Source organism: Anoplolepis gracilipes, chromosome 7 (genome assembly GCF_047496725.1).
Source record: "Anoplolepis gracilipes chromosome 7, ASM4749672v1, whole genome shotgun sequence".
NCBI classification, from domain to species: domain Eukaryota; kingdom Metazoa; phylum Arthropoda; class Insecta; order Hymenoptera; family Formicidae; genus Anoplolepis; species Anoplolepis gracilipes.
This window is the reverse complement of record NC_132976.1, coordinates 5,432,553-5,459,361: the sequence shown is the minus strand read 5'-3', so window position 1 is coordinate 5,459,361 and position 26,809 is coordinate 5,432,553. Positions and strand designations below refer to the sequence as shown.

Below are 26,809 nucleotides of genomic sequence, written 5' to 3'. Positions count from 1 at the left end.
GCGATGATAAAGCATTATCGCGCGTCGTGATTACGACAGCCACGGGAATCTACGTGGCCTCCCTCCCCATTTCTCCACTCGAAAAGTCCGAAAACTTAATTCGTTTAATTTGCAATTTCGTCGCGTACCGCAAATTACATACACGTAGTTCGCGTCGTGCGAATTAACCCCCTCGCCGAGATTTAAATTAGCAGCAGGACTAAAAGGTTCTGCCGACCCGGCGGCATGGGAAGGGAAGGGGAGGGGGGGGGGCGTTTAATTCGAGTCTACATTCGGTGCGTAATATTCAGCCGTCGTAATTATGTGGTAATTATATATAAAGATAGATTATCCGCTTTGTGTCATCGGGCGGGCTGATAGAAAAGCGCGACGAAAATACACAAGCTACTTTTGCGAACGAAATTTTTTATCATTCACGCTACAATCTCGCGATTTTTCCTACGTCTTCGTCGCCGTGCCTTCTCCGGTTGCGCGTCTTGTTTCGTTTATTTGCGCCATTTATCAACTTCTCCGTCGTGGCGACTAAAAAGAAAAACCGTGGAAATGCAAGGTAGGAAAAGAGATAGCAGTTAAAGTCGGAGTGCGAGGGGCGAAAGAAGAGAGAGAGAGAAAGATAGCATAGAGGGAACGAGCAGGGAATGAGAGCGAAGAGACGCTTGCATCTCATCTCGGTCGTCGTCGGAAAAACGACGCAAAGGAGTCTTTTTGCGGCGTATGCCGGTCGAGGCCAACCATGGACGATTTAAACACGAGTGACCATCGTCTGCTGTTCCCTGTGTTATTCCCTTGCATTAATAATAGAACTGGTAAGGATGGCACGTATGAGCAAACTTAATTTAACAAATGCGCGAAGTATGAGAGACTGGCTTTGCGGCCGACAAAAATATTTCGTTTCTAGACGATCGTCGTTTTCATCGATTCATTCGATCGGTCGATTGATTTTCGTCGATTTGGCTGGCCCGTAAAATATGCGAGATGTAAACGCGGAAACGGGGAAACAGAGAGACACGCCGCGCGCACACCGTTTCGTAATTTATACGAATCGTTACGCCGTTCTTTCGAGCTCGGTTCTTTTTGCGCTTTCTTTTTCTTTTTCGCTGCGCGTTTTCGTCGACGGATACCAGATCCTTGTCCTCGCTTCTCCCTTTCTACTCGCTTCTTCTTCTCTCGACGCTACATGTCTCGGGGCATTAATTGAACCGAGAGAATCGAATGTTTGTGTCAGAGAAACCAATTTAACGAATACCAACGCTTTTTCGATTCTTATTTACCGAAAATACTTTGGCCTCATTTTGCGTCATGTTCTTTCTATTTTACTTCAGCTCGCGTTTTTCCTTTTCATTTTCCGGCACATTAAATAGCGTTTAAAGTAACATAGAAGAAATAATTTTGCCAATCGCTTCACGCGAACTAATCTTGAATACACGTGAGCGAATTAGTCGAGATCACGATATATATACGTGAATATTAAATATACCAAGAATAGAACTAATTTTATTAAATCGAGCGTTTCCAGTCGATTTCGCAATTAAAAGGACAGATCGATTCGCAGGATAAAGTAATAATGCGCGCCTTCCGTGTCGAGTTGTGCATGCATTCGCTTTTCGTTCACGACCGAGCGTTGCACTTCGGCCGCTCTGCAATTACGCTCTTTCGATCAATCACGTTGACGTGCCCTTTACATCACCACCGAAATAATGCGCGCTTTCGAATCTCGGCTCGGTAATTACAGTTTTTAATCAATTGGATGTCTCGCGCGCGCGTGATGTCTCGCACGCTCGCGCTGTCACGCCGGTTTCGTCTTTCGAGACAACGGCGAATCGGAATCGTTCGGAAGCAATGCGTGTGGTTGATGCAATGCAGAGCAGCGAGGGCGCGAATCACAGTGTAAATGCATTTTCGATAGCCGCGAACGAGGAAATCGCGTGACTACTTTGATAGCGTTGGATACTTTTTTTGAGGTCGAAGTCCGCGGCGATTGTGTTTGCGAGCACACATAGCCGCACGATTTCTTTCGCGTCGGCGAATCGAAGATCCCGCCGAGTTCAAGAAACGGGCGAGCTCGTTTTTTTCCCCCTCCCCCCCCTCCCCCCCTTCCCTCTTGTAGATGATTCGTGCAGAAATCAGGCAGAGTCGAGGTAATGTAATGCATAAAGAAAAATGAATTTTGCCGGTTTGAAATTGGATTGCGAATATATATACTAATAAAATCATAGACTTGCCTACTTTCTACTGCATTCTGCAGTAATTAAAGTTACTGCTTATTGAAATAAAATTATCAAGAGAAAAAAAAAGAAAGAAAGTCAAATATTCTAGAAATTTATCAAACTTCAAATTGGCTCGCATGCCTGAAGATAATCGAAACGTTAATTCTAAAATTTTTCAAATTCTACAAAGTGTTGTTTGAATGAATTTCTTGCCTTGCCGCCGGTTTTTCAATCTTACTTTTTACGCTTTCGCGCCGCTCTACGCCAATGCCGAAACACGAACTGCGCGGAGTGCACTTCGTATTGATCTTTTCTTGCAGTCTCGTTGTATATACGTGTATAACGTAGACATGTGTCGTCTATTAGATGCGTTGTGGAGCGCGCCGACTATCGGATACTATCGATACATACGCGCGCTATTAAACATTACGATTACGCTCGCGAGTCATTATCCGAAATTCTATTTATTAGCGTGGCGATCGGTGTGTCTCCTGCTAATAAATTTCGGGCCGATGCACGGCAATCAATAACCGTGCTACGATTCCCACGCTACGCAATGGGAGGGCGGGAGAGAGATGGGGAGGGTAATAGTAGCGTGAACGGTACGTGTATATGTGTGCGTGCATATGTATATACGTGTGTACCTGCGTATATATGTGTTTGTATATGTCTATCAATAATTCGCAGTAGTATTATCTATGTTATGCGCATCGGTTTGGCTTCGTACGGCAACGGGATTAAAATCGAAGTGCGCTGATCCAGGCATAACCAGGCGCATCTCCGTTGCCGCGGGTGAAGCTTTCGTCGAATGCGTGAGTGTATACGATGAAAAACATAGCTACAATAAATATTTATCCGCCTAGAATACAGGAGAAAAATATAGAGGAACAGAAGGAAAATCTGTGTCGTGCGTCGGCTATAAATATGGCGGATATAAATCTAATGTTTTCGTTTGCCGGTTGATGGAAACAAAAATACATTAACATTGTTTGTCGTTGCGCGAGTTACATTGAATTATGAGAGAGCATTAACGCGGCAGTTAACGGTATAATCACATGACAATACTTTCAATGATTTTATCCGCGTTTAATACGGTCAACTTATCGAATAACAGGCAATAATTATTATTTTTGCGATATATATATATATATATATATATATTTCGCGATTATTAAATCCGTAATTGTAATACGAACTATAGATTATAACTCGTAAATAGAGTCGCATTTTAATTCCGCGAATCTTCTCGAAATTTCTTGTCGAAAATTTAGGTCGAAATCTTTCTAAGTGCATTTTGTATTTTTGTTGCGATTTAACTCTGTAAATGCGATTGCAATGGGAAAAATGAGACGAATGTGATCATTCGCTCGTTTGAAGTAATACACGATGATACGTTTATTTTTGTACGGTCAATTTGACGAGTTTCAAGCTCCGAAGAAAATAATAAAATTTATTACATAGGTACTTATTTACAGTCTTGATTTATATTTATTTTAGTATATAAATGTAACAATATCTACTTCTCTCATTATATAAATATTTATTTATTTATTTATTTATCATATTATAATATGATATTTTAATGTTGATGCATCAATTAATTTAGTTTAAAAACTGAAATTGTATATCAAATGTTTAAAGAATAAGTATTAAGCTTTAAATAAATAAGAGAGAGAGAGAGAGAGAGAGAGAGAGAGAGAGAGAGAGAGAATACGAATAACTCACGAAACTTTATTTTTCAATTTTAGGTAGAATTTGAATCTTAAGTTACAATAAATTACAAACTTTATTTTTTGAACTTTATTTTTTTAAATTCTCTCGCAGTAAACTTTTCATTATTTTAATCTGTAAAATTAAACTGTAGAGTTCAAAGTTTAGAGTTAATAAATGTTTGTATTAATTAATGAGATGACATTAATTTAACTTGCTTAAATAAGAATGAACTCCATATTGGATCGACATCCGTGCACTTTCATTGAGATGAATCCGGCTCTAACTCTCGGATTACAATAATATTCGCAAAGAGTTATCGTACACGTTATACTCGTCTGCTCGGTTAATAACAAAAGTACGATAGAGAGATTAAAGTCGTTGGTGGATTTGCGTTTTCGTCGTCGTACCGCTTCGTAATGCAGCTTTCTCAACATATCTCTAAACTGAATTTAACGAACATTCTCTCAGAAACATTTCGGGTTTTTAAAAAGTATAAAGGTTTTTTTTCCGTTAGACTTACTCATTCCCTCGTCGCACTCGTCATCTTCAACTCCGAACGATCGGAAAAACTTTTTTTCTCCCGGAAAGCAAATCGCAGAGCGAAAGCGGAAACGCGCCCAGCCGGTTTCCGACGAGATAGAGTCGACGACCGGAAAAAAAAGTAATGCGTTCACGCGGATAATTTTTAAGTCAGTGACCTGCGAGCAAGACCGTGGGCATTACTAGAAAGAGAATATTAGTGGAAAAAGGGGAAAATTCATGAAGAAAAATATGAGGCTATTCTGTGTTTCTCTGGCAGGTTATCTTTATGATTAAATTTACTTGTCTCTTTACGATGTATATATTTTGCTTTATTTTTCATTAATGCTCATGTTGGACATCCGTTTGATATGCAAAGCGAGCGTATTATATTCAGATTTGTAATAAATTGTTATCTTTTTATCTGAGTAATTCCGTAAATTATTAACGAAGGGGAATTAATTGTCTTTAATAGATTAAAGACAATTGTAGTGTTTTTCTTCTTTGTTTCACGAAATGTATTATTATATAAACACAGTTATTAAAACATATCGTTTCAATTTTATTGTACTCGTGTTATTCTTTAGATTAGCTTTTATTTTGACGTCAATTGCTGCGATATAACCAACGAAACGATGGACCCCGCGAGCGAATATTTTCCAATAACCATTTTAATAAAAATAGGAAAAATACAAACTGACACGCGTGAAAATATATTATTTGTCCGAAAATGATTTTGGAACACGAAATAGAAAATTGTCGAACATGAAAATGCTTGGTATACATATGTTGAGACTGTTCGCAATCAGCTCTCGAGATGATCGATAACGAAGAACTTTGGAAATATTATTTTTCGAATTTTTAGAATGTCAAAATATATATTGTCTAAAACGTTTACGAGTTAACTAGCGAGATAACGAAATTATTTTTCTTAAAATGAAAGTTTTTCCATGTGACGCAACTTTCTATTACCGACAGCGAAATAACGTGAAACGAGGAACAAAAAATATTAGCGCGGTCGACATTCTCCTGCCTCTTTTTTTTCTTCGCGGGCTGATGAAAGAAAAACGCGCCAGCTCCTTATCTTACGTCCTCATAAATTAATTTGCAAAGCGACCAGAAATATTTCCTCCGCTGCGGCAGCCCTCCGTCGGGTGTTTTACCCTCGACGGACGAGAACTTGAAGCGAAAGCAAAAGTACAAAGCGCACAGAGCAAGGATTTTAACGGAGGTCTCTTGGGATTTCCTTTCTACTTCGCCGAGGACGAAGAAGTGCCTCCCTTTCTAGCCCGCGTCTCTCGCTCGGGGCCTTTCAAATCGGTTCATAAAGCAATGGAATCATGCTACAAATAAATGACGTTATTCCGCCAAAGTGGAAGCTTCTCGTCGAGGGCGATGTTTTATCCACGACGACGACGACGACGACGACGACGACGACGACGACGACGACGACGGAAGCGCGGGCGCGCGCAATGAAAGAAAAACGGGACTCGAAATGTCAGTCGGGCAAATTCATCTTTATTGTACAATGCTGGCAGCGCCCCGGATAGCGCCTAGGTTAGCGTTCCACGTCATTCGCGAAGATTTCCTTCGAAGGAAACGCTCGCTCAACGGTGATCCCGTTCGCGGATTCTCGTCTGTTGTATTCCGACATTCCTGAAATGCATGAGGTTTTCTTCCGACCTTTTTCTCCGGGCACAACGCGCGATGAAGGAGCTAGTCTTTTCTACGGAATAAAGAAGAGGCTTCTCGGTCCTTTTCCCGCGGGACAACCGCCAGCCATCTCAAATTAATTCTTTAAGCGGCGGGATTATTTCTCCAAAGTGGCCGTTTATCAACGGGCGGCCGACCGGCCCGGCTGTTGAAAGATGAAAATCCTCGTCGTTTCCCGCGAATTTCCCGACGGAGGACATCGTCGCATTTATTCAAATTCGAGGATCGCATCGCCGTTTTAATAATCGATAACGCGAGCGCGGCTTTAAATGATGCGCAGCTGTTCGAAAGCTTCGAAATGTACGTCCCGATCTATCGAATTAATACCAAATTTGATTATCGCCGCCGTGGCGTATCCGTGGCGGAGAATCGCCGCCACCGGACGTTTATTAACTTTAGCGCGAGCATATTTTATGATCCATCGCCGCGCAGTCGCGGTATGATAAACAATCGATTCGCGCACAAATCATTTTTGCCACTGAAAATCCCCGATTATCGTCATTACCACACCGACGCTCGAATTTAACGGCTCGTTATTTACCAACGGATTATCGGGAGCTGGTGTGCTGATACAGTTAGAGAAAAAAAAAAGAAAAAAAGCGCATACCAACACACACATTCACGGGAAACACAACACAATGCTGTGAGTTGCGATAATTTCGAGCTCGCGCTCGCAAAATCGGATAAATCATTCGTGCGGATCGAATTACATTTTAATCGAAATTTCATTGCGCAGTCTTGATGAGTGTACAGCTTTCGTCTGTCGTAATTACCCCGTATACACATTGCATCGTTTGTTGGGAGGGGAGTTATAATATAGTTTATACCGGACCGAGCCGAAGCTTGAGTGCACTTGAAGATGTAGGGCATCCGTCGTCTAATGATAACAGTTTGTAGGCAAGGAACCTCGATCCGTTATCATCGACAGATTTCATTACACGTTGTTACATTGATCGTGAATTTATCGCTGTAAATTAGTGATATAATAACTTTGATGCTTTTCAATATAATAATAAGACGTAAAATTTTGTTATTAACAATAAATTAAACTCTGTACGAACATAATTTTCATTTCGAGCTTAATTGACAATTTAATAGTTTCATTTAAATCCGAACGTGATATCAAAAATCAGCAAAATTTTCAAGATTTAAAATAAATTTAATTTAATATAAAAGGATTTTCATCGAACTTGATTGATTTAAACGCATTGAAGGAAATAATCGTTAACAAGTTTTCATCTCTCTTAAACCTGAAAATTTGGATTTTAATGAACTTTACACATGTGTAGGGAAGACAAATAGATGAATTTAATTTCAATTGCTGCCCAAAAGTGATTCTAAGGAATAAAATCACTTTTTATACGTAGAGCGATTTTTTATTTTTTCGATATATCTCAAAAATTATTCGAGATATCAAAAAACATTTCGTACAAAAGAATTTCTCATAGTAAAAACATCTCTATTTAACATTAATAAAATTTTTTAATTTCAATTTTTTTCAAAAATTATTTTTCAACGTTTTATTAACATAGTTACATAGAAGTGTTTTTATTATTTATTTTTTCAAAATAAATTTTATTAAAATTAAAATTTTCGAGTTTCAGAGATTCCTTTGTAAGGTATGAACCATTTCTAGGAACAACTTTTTTTTGTTGAGGCAGTGTGTTTATTATGATTATGATTATTTATCATCTGTCAAGAACAACAACAGCTTTGCTTTTCGTATAAGGGTTTTCCTGAACACATTTCGGGTCTTCTTTGTACCAGTTGCGTGCACTCGAGGGATATCTCTCTCTCTCTCTCTCTCTCTCTCTCTCTCTCTCTCTCTCTCTCTCTCTCTCTCTCTCTCTCTCTCTCTCTCTCTCTCTTTTTCTCTTTATATTTTCACACAAATTTGCCAACAAATTCGCGATGACTGTCCTTTTACAGGGTCGACGCGGCTGTATCAAGTTAATCCGGAAAGACAAAGGTGGGCAACGAGCCGAAAGCAAATAGGACTCGCTGCACACTGAAATAAATGAGTAATGCTCTTTGGAGTTTGCGTGAGGCTTTTGTTACGAAAGTTGGTCCGGGAATGAAAACGCATTCGATAGGATTTAAAATACGCCAGGATCGCCATTAACGCGATACCTGCCAATTTGCAAAAAGCACGTTTTTTTAGCGGTTTCTTTACCTTCGATTTTTTCTTTCTTCTCTATATTTATTTCCAACATTTTCGTTTAAAAAAAAATGCAATTTATGAGTGAGGATAATTAGTAACAAAAATGTTTAGTATAATAATATATCGTCTTTTTTTTATTTAATGACACATAATGTACAGCATTTCATTGTAAGTGATGTGATGTATGTTAAAAGTTACAATTACTGAGTTAATCAGGTTCAGCAATCTGATTGTTAAGAGAAAGACTGAAAATAAACGTAACAAATCGATGATTTGAAGATAGGATTCAAGAATTAAAAAATTTAATAGCAAACAAAACAATACGTTCAGCATAAAAGTTCAAAGTTTATCGAGATACTATATATAAATGACCTCATTTATCTCGCATGCAGGTATGTGCGCTATGCGAAAATTGATCTTTATCTCATTACAATTTTACCCGCGAATGCTCATTTGTCTTTGTCGAACGTGATGGAGCAAACTATTATCAATAAGTTTCGAGAACCCTGAAGGAATAGTAATCCCATACACTAGCTACCTTTCGGAACTGTTTGAAAGTTTTGTTACCACTGCTTAGATCACCGCTCTCTGAGATCAAATCTTTTGTACAGGAGATTCTTTCTTCTTGCTCTCGCGCGATCTCTTTGTCTCGAGGCACTTTTGCCATGTTTTCGCACTTTTTTCGTTTCACTTTTCACTGTAATTTTTCTTCATCTCTCTCTCTCTCTCTCTCTCTCTCTCTCAGAGTTTAGCACAAAGTAGCCAACTTTTCGGATCGCTTTACTTTCGACTGTTATTTAACGACATGTTATTCCATACATGATGCTTTTTTTAACTTTTTAGTCACCCTGTTATTTTCCACCTAGTTTCCTTCTTTCGGTACGGACTTTACGAATTATGATGCAGCTCATGATTCTTTCGAAAACTCGCGTCAGAAATGTTTCAATGAAATGTTTTAGCCACTTACTGTGGGCGACCGTTTGTTTCGCTCTTTTACACTTCTCTCCAGATCATTTCTGCTATTGTAAAACAGAATCTGTTTGCGAATGATACCATGTTGATGATTAATTCTGTCGAGACATGCTCGTCCAAGTAGAATTTTTATTTTTTATCTTTTGTCAGCTCTTTTCGAAACGGAATGAAGCTTCTTAAGATACTGCCTAGATAAGTCGTTCTCATTATGACAGCTATCTGCTTATTTTATAAATCTTTACCATTACATCTTGACGCAGTCGCGACATCACTCGCGGCATAAAAAAATTAACGGTAAAGCTTTTAAATTAATTTATTTATATATCTGAGAAATTTATGCACGTTGCAAACTTTTTTTTTTCACTTTTTTGATGTCGGTTCCTATACATTTCTCTATCTTATCTAATATATTTCTTGATGTGGAACATCAAAATTTCCAAATATATGTATAAGGATACTATATTTTTTTCGGTCGAATTATATCGTAGACTCCTTGGAGGGCTCGAAGGCAGAGATCACACATTTTCGAGGGAGATGTGAACGATATTTTATTCTCCTTGCCATTTCGTACTTCGTATATTATATAACTTCATTTTTATGATATCTTTATGTAACTTCTTTTTTATGACTTCTTTTTCTAATACTTTTGTTTTAGTTGAATTTAATTGAACTTTTGGGTAATTTTTAAGCAATTGTCTAATATTTTCATTTTTTTCTAACGATTCTGATTATAAATATTTCTAATTAAAGTTAAAAATTTTCACTTGTGAGAAATAATAAGTTATTTGAAATTATATATACTATTTTTTTCAAACATCGAGTATTGATAAAATGTCAATTTGGTTCTCTATACTATTGGGACTCGTATCTGGTAAACGTAAATCGTGGAGAAATGAGGAATTGAATATTGATCGTATAAATTTAAATCTTTAATTTGCATTCGTCATGGTGCGAGTTCGTTAACTGTTAAAGCTCCGATATTCATAAAGAATTCAATCAAATTCAATGTCATTTTTTATAATTAGTTCGTAAATGAATTTTATCTGAGATTAGGCAGATTATTTTATAGAAAACGATAGTTTTCGATCATTGCGATCGATTCACATGAAACAATTTTATGTTTTTGTTAATGAGCGTGATTAAAATTTTTTTAATGCGTTTACGAGTAATTTGTAAGCAGTGTCAGCTACTGACAAATAAAAATTCTGCATCTTATCGATTTATTTTGTGCGAAATATATAGAGAAATCATGAGAAAAAAAAGAAGAAGAGATTACACACAGGGATCTAAATTAATAATACGTATATATCTATTTTTGTCACAAAGATCGTCCATCATATTATATAATGTAAAGGAAGTTAGCTACGAATTATTGAATTTTGCTCATTGACAAGTATCATCGTTAATCACGGTGACAAGTTTGTCCAAGAGTGCTAACGCGCACGATGTATGTTAGCTCTCTAGTATTCTGGTATGTTGCCAATTGTTGTCAAAGGACAACGTGCCAAGTTTCATGCCTATTGAATTATTTTCCACCACAAACACTAATCGTTCGCTTTAATGGAACGTCCGTCTAGAAGTAATTTATTTGCCTTGACGTAGAGGAATTTGTCTCATCGAGCGGAATAGGAGGAGCCTCGCACGCTTCATGGTTGCCTGCACATCGAGGAATAGGAAGCGGAGATTCGTCGGCTCATATTTTCCGATCGAAAAATCACCAAGCATCTGCGGTATTCCAAAGGTTAATGCCAACAATGAGTTCGCGTGCCGGTGAGTATCGCCTTCTTTGGCGATATCGCGTTGGATCGAAGGTCAGGTTCGAATTCTGCGTTATTTACAACCGAGCTTTCTTGGCGTTCATTTCGTGAATTAAATCATTAGCGAAACACGCACATTATATATTTAAGATAAATTTACGTGTTATGCCTATTTATCAGATAAACTTTTTTTTTTGTTTTTTTTTTTTTTGTTTTACGCGATAATACTTTATTCGTACTACGATTTGCATAATTAGAGCTTATCGCACGCGTTGCTTAAATTAATGGAATAATGTGGCAAACCAATTTCTTTGCAAACAGATTCACTGAAATTGAATCGCGTAATTTCACGCGTAAAATGATCATTCCAAATAGCCGGAGAGACTTATTTATTTAAAGCGCGATTCATGCGACGATTCATTCTCGAATTCGTCTCGGGCACAAATCACCGCGGCGATTCGCCAAATAGGAATCCAGTTCGATACAAACTCGGAAGATAAAGAAGTTTCCACTGGCAGAAGAAGGAAGCTGGGTGCGGGTTTTCCCGTTCAACTTGGCCGGTGTGTTTATCCGATCGTCGTTTTCATCGTACATTACGCATTCCGTTCGCGTGAGGAAAATCTCTTTGAGAAGTGCAGTGGAAATTGGAAAAATCTCTTTGGCGGAAGTTTCTCGCCGCCGCTGTCGGCGAAACGGGGGCGGTGGCGGGGAAGTCGGAGAGCTTCTTGGGAATCGATGTGCCCGTCGGCATCGCGGAAACTTCCTTATTTGGAATTTTCGTAAGCCCGCTTGCGCCCACGGGGACGACGTAAATTTTCAGAAGGAGGATCAGTATCACGGCGACGCGATGATACCGAATAACCGAGTAACCCGGGTCATGCTCGTTTGATCTTTCGGAAATTCAAAGATAATTCCCAGTAGCTTTGGTGACGTGGCGCACCTTCTGAGAATCTCAACGAGACAGTATTTTCTCTCGAGTCTTGTAACTACCGTACTTCACGAAGGTACGTTGCGTTACGAGGCTTCCGCTCTTGTCCTAGATACGTTTGAAAGATGGCTGCGGTTTTACACCGCTGAAAGATTGAAATCGTAAGGCGAAAATATTTCCACCACGCCGTCGTGAATCGCTCGTGGCGGCTCTACGCGAATCTACGTAAGAAGATAATGAATGTACAAAATATATATTTCGGCGCTTTTAAATGATTATCAAGAACCGAGCATTGCCAAGGTGTCTACCTAAGGCACTTAATGCCTTAACATAACTTTTAACTTTTAAAGATACAGGAATGAAAATTTTTAATGAAAAATTATCTTATCAAAGTTTTATTCAGCTTTTTTAGTACACTTATGAATCTAACATTGAAACTTAAAAGGCTCCGTGTTTTTCCTTCGTATGAATGAAAAACATTAGAAAATGCAATAAAAAAATTTATTTTAGAGAAAGTTGTATTAAAAAGTTTTGAAAATGTTCTTTTTACTTTTGGAGTTTTGAACAAAAATACCTGCAAAAATTAGAGAATTTTTTTACCAGATTTGAGTAGACACCTTGATTGCATTTGTTAATAATGAAAATGATTGCTACGAATAAAATATTGCTGATGTTTATAATTTTATTGCACATTAACATGAATTTAATATATCAAGGAAAAAAAAATAATAAACTACAGACGAATATATACGCTTTATTCAGCGATGAATGTGACAATTAACTTTTAGATGCATCACGTTTTTCGCATGAGAATATTAAGCTTATATTATTTTATACCAAACAGAATGGAAATACAAATCCGATAAGGCAATTAATGTTCTTCCGAATGAATGGTCTGTGTATTATTATTATATAATTTTACAATTTATGAAACGTTTGAGCCCTGGGTATTAATAATGTAATTAATGTTCGCGTTAAGTATTAATACTGTATTACAATTTCATGTGACGCATTGACATAGCTTTATAATACGATGTACAAATCGAGCATATCGGGTTTACCGCTATTCCGGCAAATAGTCGTAGAAGATTGATATACAAAAGGTGCAAATCGTAGAACACATTTGATTAAGTGCGATTTCGATAATTCTCTAATTACCTGATTTTGTGTTTTTGATTCGTATATATTTCACGTTCGTGCTTTCCACGTATTCCATGACGATGAGTATATATTTCCGAGACACGGATGAGATCGTAGAAACCGTATCGCGCGAACAAATAACCTCATCATATCGTTCGATTGCTGGAAATTGCTGGGGGATCCCGCGCATTGCGTCCCCGCTCTTGTAGACGACTCTATGTTTCTTTACGTAACTTGGAAATCGATAGCTGTCACAAAAGAACATATTATTAGTTTGAAGCTTTATGCGCTCTTATAGGAAGAACGATTAAATGAGACTGAAGAATGAGTATAATTCGATTCAAAAGAATTCAGACTTTGGAAAAAACGTATAGAATTGAACATATAAATATAAATATTATCCAATGCTTTATTATTTTAGAAATATCGATTTAAAAGCGTAGAAAGAAGTCAAGGAGAGAAAAAAAGGCGTGCTCCTTTTTTTAATTTAAAATCCTGTTTAAAATTCTATAATCCTATTCCGTTAAATTATACCTGTGAATTATAGGATTCATTGGAAGTCAGCGAGGATATTTTTATATGCAGGTTCGACAAGCTTGCCGCTGATTAGAGCGCGAAATTAATCTGGAAATTATTACGAACGTTATATATATGAACGTCGGAGATTGCTAGATCAAAGATACTTGCCTCCATTTAATATCCATTTGCCGTATAAGGTTTGAACAGCGTACAGTGAATATACAGAGTAGTAACTCAATCATATGTTTGATTTCCTCGATGATAATATCCTGCAATGTAATTTTTTGAAAACTGTAATTCGTATTTTCGATAAAGTGATAGGAGAGAACGAGATCGTTTAATAATAAATATTTCTGGAACCTTTTTCACGAAAATAGAATTGATCACAAAAATAATTGATCGGTCGAGTAAATACAACCTGTCAAAAATAATCTTGATTATTTATTAATACTGATGACGTCTTTGAGATATCGGTAAATTTGCGAGTTGTCATGTGGGTATTATGAATTTAATAATTATAGTAAATTTTCTGCTTGTAAATATGAATATAATATGAATCGTACAATTTTATCGACTATAAATAATCACGCAGTAACCTTGAGAATAAATAGATTGACGAGACTACTTTTTATGCGTATGCGGGGTATTATTGAGGTACGCGTCTATAAATACGCGGTTTACAGATAGCCATTTATAAATAACGAATTGAGGAGATCAAATTATATTATATGAATTATATTTAAGGATATGACCGTGAATGATAACTTTCGAGGATTGCGTATTTATGTAAAGCTACCGAGTAACATTTATACAAAGTAACCGAATACTATGCACCGTCTGATTTCGAGAAATTCAAGCACAATTTCACTAAGAGCGCCTGTTGCTGAACACTAGAAGGACGTGATAGCGGTAATCACGTATCATCTGACTTGCAATGGTCTTATTAAAGTCAACAAGCGGTGATATCATTAAAATAATAAGACACAGTGAAAGTCTGTAAAGTTAAGTATTTGCTTACTTGAATATCTTTCACGAGATAAAAGCTGAAAACATTTGATATTAATTTATCAGTTTTAAGTAGAGAGCATTTTAATACATTATTTTTACTATAATTCATGTAATGTTAAAAATAAACAAAATTATGTATATAATAATCAATATAAGGTTATGTTATCAGTACCGGTAAATATTTTTATTTGTACAACTTTGTGCAAGAGAAATACACAGTCTAATATTTGGTCTAACATCTAGAAAAAGGTAAAACATATTATTATTATATTTGATATACTGCTTGTTGTATGTATCAATATTTTATACATAGTTGGTCCGCAGAGAAGTGTAGCTGCAACGGGTAGATAATTATTCGTAACGTTGTTATCACAGAGCTTGGGTAAAAATAATGCTTGCAGCGAGCAGGATTAACTTTAGAAAGGGGCAATGTAAAGGGTTGCGGAAACAACCGCGTTGCAAGATCATAGAGCATGCTGTCTCACACGTGACAGGCACGTATTACCGAACGGACAGAGGAATAGAGTCATGAAATAACCAGGTCCGACCGTTTGATCTGCAGAAATTTGAAGATAAACTCCACGCTTCAGAGCAAGGCAAAATTTACTCTCGGGTCTTATGTGGCGTGGCTTCTGTATTTTCACACAATATCTAACAATCCCATCGAGATCTAAAACTGTATCGTTAATTTTATCTCTGAAAAGCATTTCGGTTATGAATCACGATTATGAATCAAAAGAAAGGCATACGATATTAAAATATGATATATAATTATATAAAATATCTCGGGAGAATAATCACCGCGGTTGCTGCATGCGACAATTGCGTTTCGTTTCGCGGACTCGTATAATACGCAAACGGAAAGTATTTTGCAAAGAGCTCGTCGAGAATTCCAGATTTTTACGAAGCGGGCACGCCTGAGTGTCACTTCGTTTTTTTGCCACTGAAGCAGCTATGATTCGTCAAGGAATCTCAAAAAGCTATGAAAAGCAGCTGGTGCGCTCGCTATTGAAGCAGCTCGACATTAATAATACTTATAATCATTACGAGGGGGTTGCGCATAGAAAGAAATTGGCGCGTTTATTAAAGATTTGCTCGCCTGCTTTAATGAATGCGCGCGCGCATTCTTTTATTCGCGAATCGCATTTCGAAACGGCACGTTTATCCGTACATAACGAACCTGTAAATGTACAATTTTAGATGCAAAGATTGCATTTGATATAAATATGACATAACCGGAAGACGCGAGAGATTTTTTTCTAATAGAAATATATATATATATAATTAGATTTCACAACTTTTTGTAATAAACTTTTAAAATTAGATACTGTAAAGTAATTATAAGTTTTGCTAAATTAAAAATCTTAATATTCTCTCTCTCTTTCAACGTAGAATTAATTAAAGCATAATAAAAATCTCTTAATTTGCTTTAAAAAATGTATATAAGAGTGAGTCATATTTACGTATCAACTTTTTAAGTAAAATAACAGAGTTTGATTTTAATTATTGCATAGCAACGGTTCAATAAAAGTGTATATAAATAGAATGTAAAACCGCGTGCGCGTTTTTGTAAGCTTGTCTTCTATCTTTATGTTTGACTACAGCTTACCGCTATAATTCAGTAATCGACTTTCTTCATTTTTATCGCAAACGCCACGATACGGGCGTTCTATTTATTTGCGGTAAGTCGGTTAAATCCGCGCGAAAGGTTCCGCCTTTATATACGCGACCCCAGCCGATCGATGTTGGATATCTCTCGCGGGCAGAATGGCGGTTTTCGCCGAGAGGCGAACGGGGCGGCGGCGGGGACGGGGACGGGAGTGGTTGGGAGATTTTATCGGTGGCGTTAACGCCTCGCCTGCTCGTATTTTAATTAAGTCTAATTCAAGACTGCGGAAGCTCGCGACTGGGTCGACTGTAAAGTGAAATAATGTCGGGTACTGCGCCCTCCCCCTTCTCTCCCTTCCTTTCTCTCCTCCGCTTCGTTCTTTCGCCACCTTTCCTCCCGGTCGCCGCCGCTGCGAAGCGCGCCGAATTTATATTACGACAGCGCGCACGATGACAGTAGCCGTCACGAAAGTAATGTATATTCATTTACACGTTTCCACGACGAGATGGGATAATTCCCCTCGACCCCCGTTCCTTCGCACCTCGCAACCTCGCAACCTCGCAACCTCGACGGATCCCGTGTTGTAAATTGTAAACTGTTGTAATGTCAACCGTTTGTAACAATTTCAGCTCGACCACTTTCAATTAAAAGAATATAGGATAATCGATGATGGTAATTATCTCGGCAGATGAATACAAGTTTGATATAATAAAGAAAATTTATTTTTGAATTATTATTTTTTTCTGAATAAAGAAACTTGACAGAAAAAACTGATTTCGATAAATTTAAATGGAATATTGTCGAAAGAGAAAGAATATTGATAAAGAAAAATCAAGATGTTTCTAAAAATTGTAAAGAAAAATTTGAAGAAAAGAAGAAAAATGTACTTTTACATTAAAATACTAGACATGTGTTTCTACTTTTGAATATTAAAAATTAATAAATGGAAATTCGAAAGAAATAGTTAAGAGAGAAAAATATAATTATTATAATATAGAAGAGAATATCGGACGTTATTTAAATAATGAGAAACGTTCTCCTCGCGCAATTAAAACTCTCTAAAAACTGTTTCTCGGCACATAGTTGAAATTTGGTTCAATCACGCTTTTGGTTCTAGGTTGACGGTTACGATGAATAATTAAAAGATTCGACTTTGCATCCTCTTCTGAGAGACAGATTTTGGATGTATGCCAGAGTGGAATCACTTCTCGATGCAACGGTAGCCACGCGCCAGAAACATGTTGCAATCGTTTATGAACAATTTCAAATCTCTTACAACTTTCAGCGTGCTCGTGACATCGCCCGTCGTCCGTCGGTTAAAATTTCCGTAACAGTTACCCGCGCACACAAAATAGTTTCGATATTACTCGACTGCGGAAGACGAGAATATCATCGAAACTCATTCGCGGATAGTAACGCGGTATGTCTAAAAAACTTAATCATACGAGATACCGTGTCCAAGTTAAATACTTTCGTTTCTTTACTGCAGCGGCAATATAAACAATATTACAGATATTATTATACATCTACTATAAATATTAATTTTTTTAATAACATGATCCTTTTGTCTTTTTGCGCGCGTGCGATACGCGATTTCTTTTCAGCTTTAGTGACAATTTAATATCCCCTTTATGATCCGACGCTGGCTGACAAAGAAGAAACAATTAGTTTTTTTAATGAAAATATTGTTATTTACGTCCAAGCTTATATATAAGAGAATCTTTTTCTTTATCATCATAGATATTTTATAGCGCTGGCAATATCCTTTTCCGCCTCGTATAAGAATTTCAGAACGCGAATAAACCGAATCTCCTCTTTAATTCCTCAAGGCATTGCGTAAAAGCGGATGATGCTACATGTGATTTATGTAGCTCGTTAGCTTGATTTCTCGAGAAACAATGGCTGTTGAAATACACTCGACGTTTCCACAATCGACGTTCGAACACGCCGAGATACTCGATTGCGCGATTCGTAATTTAAAGGCCTTGGCGGAAAATTGTTGGCGATTTTCACGATGCGGCCGCGACCTTGCCAATTGGTGTGAGTTTCGCGAACATGGCACGCGGTGATTTAGGGTCCCTCAGAAATTGCATTCTGCAACTTTACGAGTTTCGACTCGAGTTTCCAAGTTGCCGGCGCCGTGCGTGACACAGCAGGATACCGCACGATATCCGCACGTGTGCGCGTGCGTGGGTGAATTCGCCCACGCGCGCCCCGACTATTTACAATAATATTTAACGCTCACGCGATAATTATCGCACCGCCGGTCTCGAAAATGACTTGATTACCGCGGCCGGCGCGGCGCGGCGATTGCGTGCCGCTCGCGTATTCGCGGTCGGTATTAAATGTGGAAAATGCCCGGCCTGGTGATTCGCGTTATTGCGTTATTGCGTTAACGAATTTTCCGCGTCGTCGACGGACGCCGCCAGCGATGGCGTCGATGGACCCGCGCGCGAACCATCGAATACATTTTACACGGCACGTTTGTCCAAGTCCTTTGCCAAGTTATTGCGATCCGGCGCAATAGAGATATACATATATCGTTTTTCCGAGACAACCGTGTCAAGCCGCTGCAAAAATCGGGGGGAAGATCGATAAAGCATCAAAGCTATCGGGCGATCTGTCGCGTCGTATCGAATAAGAGAACGTGTGTTTGTTCTATTATTCTTTTATACCGTGATATCCTACCGTATATTCATGTTCGCGAAATATCAGAGATTAAAACGTCAAACATCTAACGTGATTCTCCGAGAATGTATGGTGAGTCATTAATGGTTTTAGAACCATCCTTACTTGTACACATATTTTCCTCTCGTGTTTTTATATCTCAATTTCCTATAACTGTTACATTATCTTGAATCGATAACTCGATTATTTTCCGAGGCGTATCAGAATAGAATCAATTATTCTATTTTTCGAATTACGCACATGTCTCATGTCGATCGTCCCGTCTTGCGATTATTAATCGCATTGTTTGGGTAATTGAATCGAATTTTGACAGATTCCTCCAGAGGTAACAATTCGTTTATTTGTATCCCATGTGGGCTCCCGAGATAACATTGTCTTATGACCGTCAATTAAGGACGCGTGAGCGTGAAGGGAAGCTTGGAAGGATTGGCGTGCATACATGGAGAATAGCAGAAGCAGAAGCAGAAGCAGTAGCAGCAGCAGCTGTACGTGTAACTATAGGAGCAATCGAGAGGGAACGACGACGGCAGCGCCGCTCCGCGGCGGGTTATTGATCGGCGCTGCCCCCCATTTTCCACCCCCGCCACCCCCACCGCTTTTGAACTTCCTTCCTGCCTTCCTTCGTGTGCCGCCACGGCGCTCAGGACCGGTCCTAAGGGTTGCGCCACCCCCGGTTACGCCGTAACAAGCCTCTCTTTGCTCCCCCCGTGACGCCAATGGTTGTAGGATGCACGTTCTTGTTCCCCCTTCCTCCCTCTTGCCCCCCCCCCCTCCCCCTATTATTTCCACCGTGCTCTCTCTCCCGTCTCTCATAGTTCTTTTTGTCTATTGTCTTGTTCTTTTGTGCGCGTCCTACTACTATACTCTCTTCGTTCTCTACGCTCTCTGATATAAAAATTCTCGTGTTCCGTGTTATTAAAGCTCTCTCTCTCTCTCTCTCTCTCTCGCGCGCGCGCGCTCGCTGCCCTCGCGCGTGCGGCGTGTAAACTCGCAGCGCGAACGTGTTGCAGCGCATACATCAACTTTTTTAGCATGGATTTTCCCGTAGTATTTTCCGGTACGCCGCGCTGCAAATATTTCATATGTACGTACTCTAACCTTGTGTTTGTTCGAGAATTATTCAATATCGATCGTGTCCCTGGTAAAATTGATTCCACTGATGCGAGAGCAGTGGCCAACGACGTATCTCAGATAAACATAACGCAATAACCGTTTTATATCCAAAGTCTTTTCCCCAGAGGATAAACTGGATCGCGGCTGGAAAAACTATTGCGCTTCTTATTTTTATCCTCCTTATAATCTGGTTGGAGACACTGTCAAGGATTACGCGAGTGCTTGTTGATCCCCGTTGCAAGATGCTATTTACGAAGCGGGACAGCGCAACGTTCTTGTTCGCTATTTTCTTATTTCACGTGGCTGCATATTTTCCATTTCTCTTGCTCCTCTCGAGCGAGGACACAATTTACTGAAGAATTTACTTTACCACTATCTTTAAAATTGAACGCCGAAAATTGAAATTTTTCTCTAGATGCTAATTTAAACTTTTTTTTTTTTTCTATATTTGCCTCTATTCTGATTGAATTGATAAAAATGGAAGAAAATTGCATTGATAGAAACGAAGATTGACAGATAGATGAAAACATATTGAAGTTTGACATTTGAACGAAATACAATATAAATATAACGTTTTTACGAAAATTTTTTGAAAGATGAATCGTCACTTTATTATTGATATTCTCAATAGGGTTGATATTTTTTATTCTTTTACGTCACTTATAAAATTATCTTTTGCTTATTTTATAGAATTTTCAAAACGATAAAGTCGCAAAACGAAAAGAAATATATATTGCTAAAAAAATGAATTTCGTAGTTCTGCGTATAAGATATTGAAACTGCTGCACTCGTAGCGGAATTAACTCCTAGTTATAGTTTGATCTATTAACTAACGTGTTTTAACATACGTTTTGTTAATTCCTTTCCTTTGTTAATAATTGTTCTTGGTGAAGTGTTTGGAATCACCTTATTACGGCGTACGTGATCCCGACGTAGAAGTTGGAACACATTCTGTCGCACTTTCTAAAGTTCTCTACGATCCAATTTACGAATTGGGAGGACGGTACTCTTGGCTATTCACTCGTCCGTTCTGTCGTCGCTCGAGAGGACCAACGACCCTTTTTCTTAAATCTACACGTTTTCCTTGACTCGGGTCGAAGCGCTTTGATGCGCGTCAGCATCCGGGACGACGCGCGAGATTTCGCTCGGGACTGTCCGAGAAGATCGAATGCGATTGCTTTGATCGTATTTTTCAAGACAGCATTCTAATTCAAAAGAATCCTTGAATATACGCTGCAATTCGGCAAGATATGCTTCCGTCAATCCTCCTCTTCTGCCTTTGCTTTTTCCACATATACATACATCTCGTGACTTAAGGGTCCTGGAATTTGAATTCATGAAAACTGAATGTGAAACCTCAGATATTTCTAAAAATCGACAAAATCGAGATGGAAAGATCATTAATATGGGGTAATGGATTAAATAAAAAAGATTAGTTTGTTTTCTTTAGAATTTAATAAACAATATGAAAATACTATACGAGAAAAAATGTATATATTGTTCTCATACGAGCGCAATTCTACAACTTCGAACAACTATAAGTTTCCACAATTGAAACTGTTATGCAGTTACGAGAACTTTTTAACAACCAGAATTGTGGGAAGAAAAGTCGAGTCTTCAAAAAAAAAAAAAAAAAAAAAAAAAGAAAGGAGAAAAAAAATTAGACTCAAAAATTCTCAGATCTCCAAGAACTCACGCGATTCTCATAGAGTTACCGAGTTTACTGACTGCGTCAGAATCCAAGAATTGCTCCGCGAGATTCTCTATGGTTCAATTTACAAATTGGTGCGATGGGATTCGCCGGTAGCAGCTTGGCGGTCGCCTCTTCGTCTTTTCCTTTGACGCGCGCTCTCCAACCGATGCACCGTCGGACGTGCGTCGGATAAAAAATTCTAGCCGCGAGTCGCGCGCTGTTAGTTGCTTTAATAGAATTAAACTTTAATTCGGTTAAGTTACACGGCGAGCGGGGTGGGAGGGGGGAGAGGAAGACGAAGAGGGGGAGGTCGAATTAACACGCGCGTTTCGTTTCGTTTCGTTTCGCTTCGCTTCGCTTCGCTTCGACCGCCGCATCTTTTGCGCGGCACGTCCTTTCGCGGGATTTTATTCGCGCGCGCGCATGTTTATTTCAATTTCACCGAATTACTTTAATCAAGTAATTAACGTTTGTTCGGTTTCACCGGCGGCGCGGTCTCGTAAACCGGATATGCGAGAGTTTATTAGTTCTCTTCTCTCTTTGTAACGTCGTCGACGTTCTCCAAGGGCTTCCGCGCGAAGCGGCGAACTCTCTCACCAGCTTCTCTTTCATATCCAATTTACAAATTGTAACCATTCTTATGTCGCACTTCTTCAATTTACAATGACACATTTTGAAGATATACAGAGCAAACCTGGATGAGACATTCGGAAGGGGAAAAAATTGCGACAATACCGCGCTTATTCTCTATGTCAGCATCGTTTTATCTCGTAGAATATTTTATCGAAAGTGCAAAACCTCTACCGTCGTTGCATCATTTCTATCATCCTGAAATAATGTAATTACATTATGTAGTTCTCTATTATTTTTGTAACTCTCTTTATCTTATTATATTAATATGCGATTAAAATATTGTCTCGATCGGTTAGTTTACGTCATCTAAATTTGATTTTACACTAAAATCTACATATTGCAGTTTAATGTTTATTTGCAACATTTCATATACTTCTTATATAGTCATTTATACCTATATGTCTTGTGAATTATATATTTCTAATTAGATGAAATTATTATTAAACGCTCACGTTGAACGAGTAATTATTTTTTTCATTTATTATCCCGTATTATTGTTTTTACGCGTTCGAGAAGCAAATTTGTCCCGCATTATTGTTTTTACGCGTTCTGGAAAAGGGAATCGAGTTTGTAGTACAGGCGAATAATAGAATATTTCATTCTCTGCATTTGCTCCGAGGATCGCGACACGGAATACAAGTGAAACGAACGAACGAGCGAACGAGCGAGCGAGCGAGCGAGCGTTTTTTGCTCCATGTAATAATCATGTCGATTTTTACGTGCTTTATACAGAACTGTAACCGGATACGCATGAATTTTGTGCCGGCCACCGGCGTTGTTTTGCATATTCTATTGTTATTTCGGTATTAACGAATTTAAAACCGAAACAGAACGCGCGTGTGGCCTTCCTGTTTTGAATTTTAGCATGGGGGAGAGATGGGAGAACAAACCTTTTCAGAGGGAATGGCAAGCTCCCCAACGTAATACGAACTCCGCGAAACGTAGAGTTTCGTATTTCATCGATACACGAAATGCAGAAAAATATTCGAGGTGAATTGCGTCAGTAATACGTTCACGATTTTACAAGCTGTACTAACTTTTCGTCTCTTATATCGTAACGTGCCAGTTGGAATTCTCTTGAATATAAATAAGATAATTGTATTTATTTCATATTTCAAATGATATTTTTTAAAATATGTAAAAGTAAAAAGAACAACGTATATAAAATAGTCATTATTATTACTTATATTAATGTAAGAAAACAATTAATTATTGTTATATATAATTTCTGTTATTTCTCTTTGTTACAGGTAAGCTGTTTTACAATAACTTTGTAACTACCATAAGCAGAATCTGCCGCTAAGTTGGTAAGCTAAATGAAAAGAAATTTATATATAATAAAACGATATAAAAATCGTAAGAGTGTAATCAGAAGATTTATATACTATCAGTTAAAAATTTTATATGTTTTGAAATTATTAAAAAATTTTTTTTTTAATTAAAATGATATACTCTTACATGTGTACTTGCATACACACATACATTTGCATGTACGTATATGATATTGGACTATCGCTATATAGATTACTTTCTATTTTCTTTTTCATTTTCTCTCTGTACTATATACTTACTCTATCTTTTTAAGTCTGTCGGGGTGCAACGGGATAACGTATCGAATATCGGTAACGGTTTCGATTCGCGATGAGAGACAGTCGACTCCCTCGACGACGATGGATCATCTCGGTGTCGTGACGGGATGGATTATCGAACTGCCGATCAATTACGGGAAGAAATTCGCGACCGAGGAACGCAAAATTTTTATCGCGCGAATGCATCGTGAAGAGAGTATCTCGTAAAAGATATTATTGTTTCTCGAATGGAAACGCAGCTAACTTTTACGTGCCGGTATAGCGCGATATAGCACGACGGAAACTAAGAATCGGCTGTATGATGCGAACGGAAGTTGTTATTTGCATAATTATCCCGCCGGATTGTTATTCGCGCTCTCGGTGCAACGATAATGCGATAGCATATCGGCTTACGATGCAATTATTATGATCAAAGTTGCATTTTACGATTCCTGTTCTCACGTTGTTAACACTAACAATAATTTCAATAAGTAATTTCTCGTAGAATATTTGAAAGAGAAAAAGTACAATTTACCTTAGCTTACTTTCACAGTAGATAAACTGAAATCTGTCCTCCCTTCTGTGTTTGGCTCGAGATAACGATAATCGAGTTCTCTTTTCTAACTTGCATTAGATCGATTAACGGTAATACCGATTCATCGGTGTAATTTATAACGTTCATCTGCGATAACAATCGTGTTAAATTAAGCGTCATAGTTCCAGGTAGATCAGCGCGATCGATGTTAAATGGCCGGCTGCAGAAAACGCAATGGGCCATGAAAAAAAAGGTTGCGATACACTCTCGCGAAAACGAAGCGCCAATCGCTTACGTCAATTATGGGAATCGACGGTGCTTACTGGGCAAGTTGTTACATTAACGCGGAAATATTGCCTCCGTTTGCGAGCGATACGCGCTCCACGGGCCTTCATTTATTTTTCGAATCTCTTCCGGCTGCAGCCGCTCTCTGCGCGCGCTTTTCTCCGCTCTCTCTCCCCATTGTCCCTTTCTTTTATTTTTCCTTTTAATAAATTTTCCCGTCCGTCCATGCGCAACATCCGTTTATTCGCTAATTAATGGTGCATCCGCGTTAGTATCCGGAAACTACACCGTGCTGTGCATATATATACACCGAGAAAGAAAGAGAGAGAGAGAAAGAGAGAGAGACGTAGAGTGTAGTAAATAGTAATATTAATTACCGTCGCTCTTGGAATTAAAGCGAGAAGAACTCGAGGACACATTTTGCTGTATTTTTCATTAGCTTATAACGGAGTTACATGCAGAGAAAATAGATTCGCGTATCTTTGTCTGCAACCAATTACAGTTTTTATGAACTCAATTATACATATACCGTGTGCACATTCGAGAGAGAGAGAGATTTTAGAAATTATTTCTCTTAAAATAATCCTTAACAGCAGAGATAGCAAATATCAGTACTGAATATACATTTTATATATATATATATATACGCGCGAATTATTTTCACTTGCTCGAAATCTTGGTATACTATAATATTTAGGCGATATAAATGTTAATTCGTTGTCATTTATTTTCATATCCCGTACTTTGTTTCATCTTAAGCAGTTAATTCTCGGTTAATGATTTCTGCCTCGAGTCGCTGTCTATTCCCGGTTTCGATATCAAACTAAAGACTAAAGCATTGAGCATAATTCGCGACGATTACTTGATTTCTCGTTACTATTCACCGTACAATTCATCCTCGACCGATAACGCAAAAGGAGATAAAAGCAAATTAGAGATAACATCTCGCGGAACAGCATAAATTTTGCATTGAGATTAAACGAGCGCCATTTCCGTCCAATAGTTTTACTCTCGAGAGACGAAAAGAGAGAAAGAGGAGTAGAGGGGGCAGGAAAAAGTGATGATATCAAAATAATCTTATAAGTAGAATTAACCGGATTCGCGGAATAAATTAGTCACTCGAGAAAGCGAGAGAGAGAGAGAGAGAGAGAGAGAGAAATAGAAATGACGCTAGAGAATTAAAGCGTAGAAATGAAATAATGAAGAATACGAGTTACTTTGCTTTGCCTCGATGATATCTTGACCAAGTACAGCATTTATTTTGTATCGGACGCGTCGTAGCGCTTGAACGCGAAACGTAACTGTCGAAGCAAGTGAGAAAGAGAGAGAGAGAGAGAGAGAGAGAGAGAGAGAGAGAGAGAGAGAGAGAGAGAGAGAGACGTTTAAGGAATATCAGGACTGATGCACCTCCGTAAATTGGCGACGTAATTATTATTGTTAGAGCGAACTGGCGAAAGCTCGTAATGCAATCCGCATTTTCTCGAAACGCGTTTGCACGCCGCTGCTCAAGAAAATTGCATTTGTCGCAACCGTAGCGAATGCAAGCGCGATGTGCCCGTCCCGCACACACCGTGTTATATCAATAAACAGCGAGACGACCTTACACTATCAAAGCTTAATGCAACGGAATTATCCAACAGTTAGTTAACTTAATGCAGTAATAATATAATTACCGCCTTTGCCTATGTTTGCTGCTGAGTAAATCACGATATTTTATATACTAATCTTTTGTCAAAATATTTCCGGGACAGGATTAAATTATTCTTTCGATCTTTCTCTTTCTCTCTCTCTCTCTCTCTCTTTTTTTTTTTTTCATTTTTTTTTATTATATTATTATACGAAATTGATGGGAAATAATAGTGCCACGGTTAAATTAATTGCCCGTGTATAATTAAAAAATACGTCACTCGATATGTTTTTTTTTTTATTTCGATACGAGATTCGATATTCTCGTTGTGTAAGCCGATTCTGATTCGCGTTCGCCCTGTCGAAGCGGTCTCGCTTTCGAGCTGTCGATATCGATTTACGCGCACCTCACGGATTTGATC

General features: G+C 38.2%; 1 protein-coding gene across 4 annotated transcripts in view; it reads left to right on the top strand.

Annotated features, from left to right (window-relative positions):
* Nucleotides 1-26,809, top strand: part of Sema1a (semaphorin 1a) — a 233,930-nt gene that overhangs the window by 142,702 nt on the left and 64,419 nt on the right. The window lies entirely within an intron of this gene.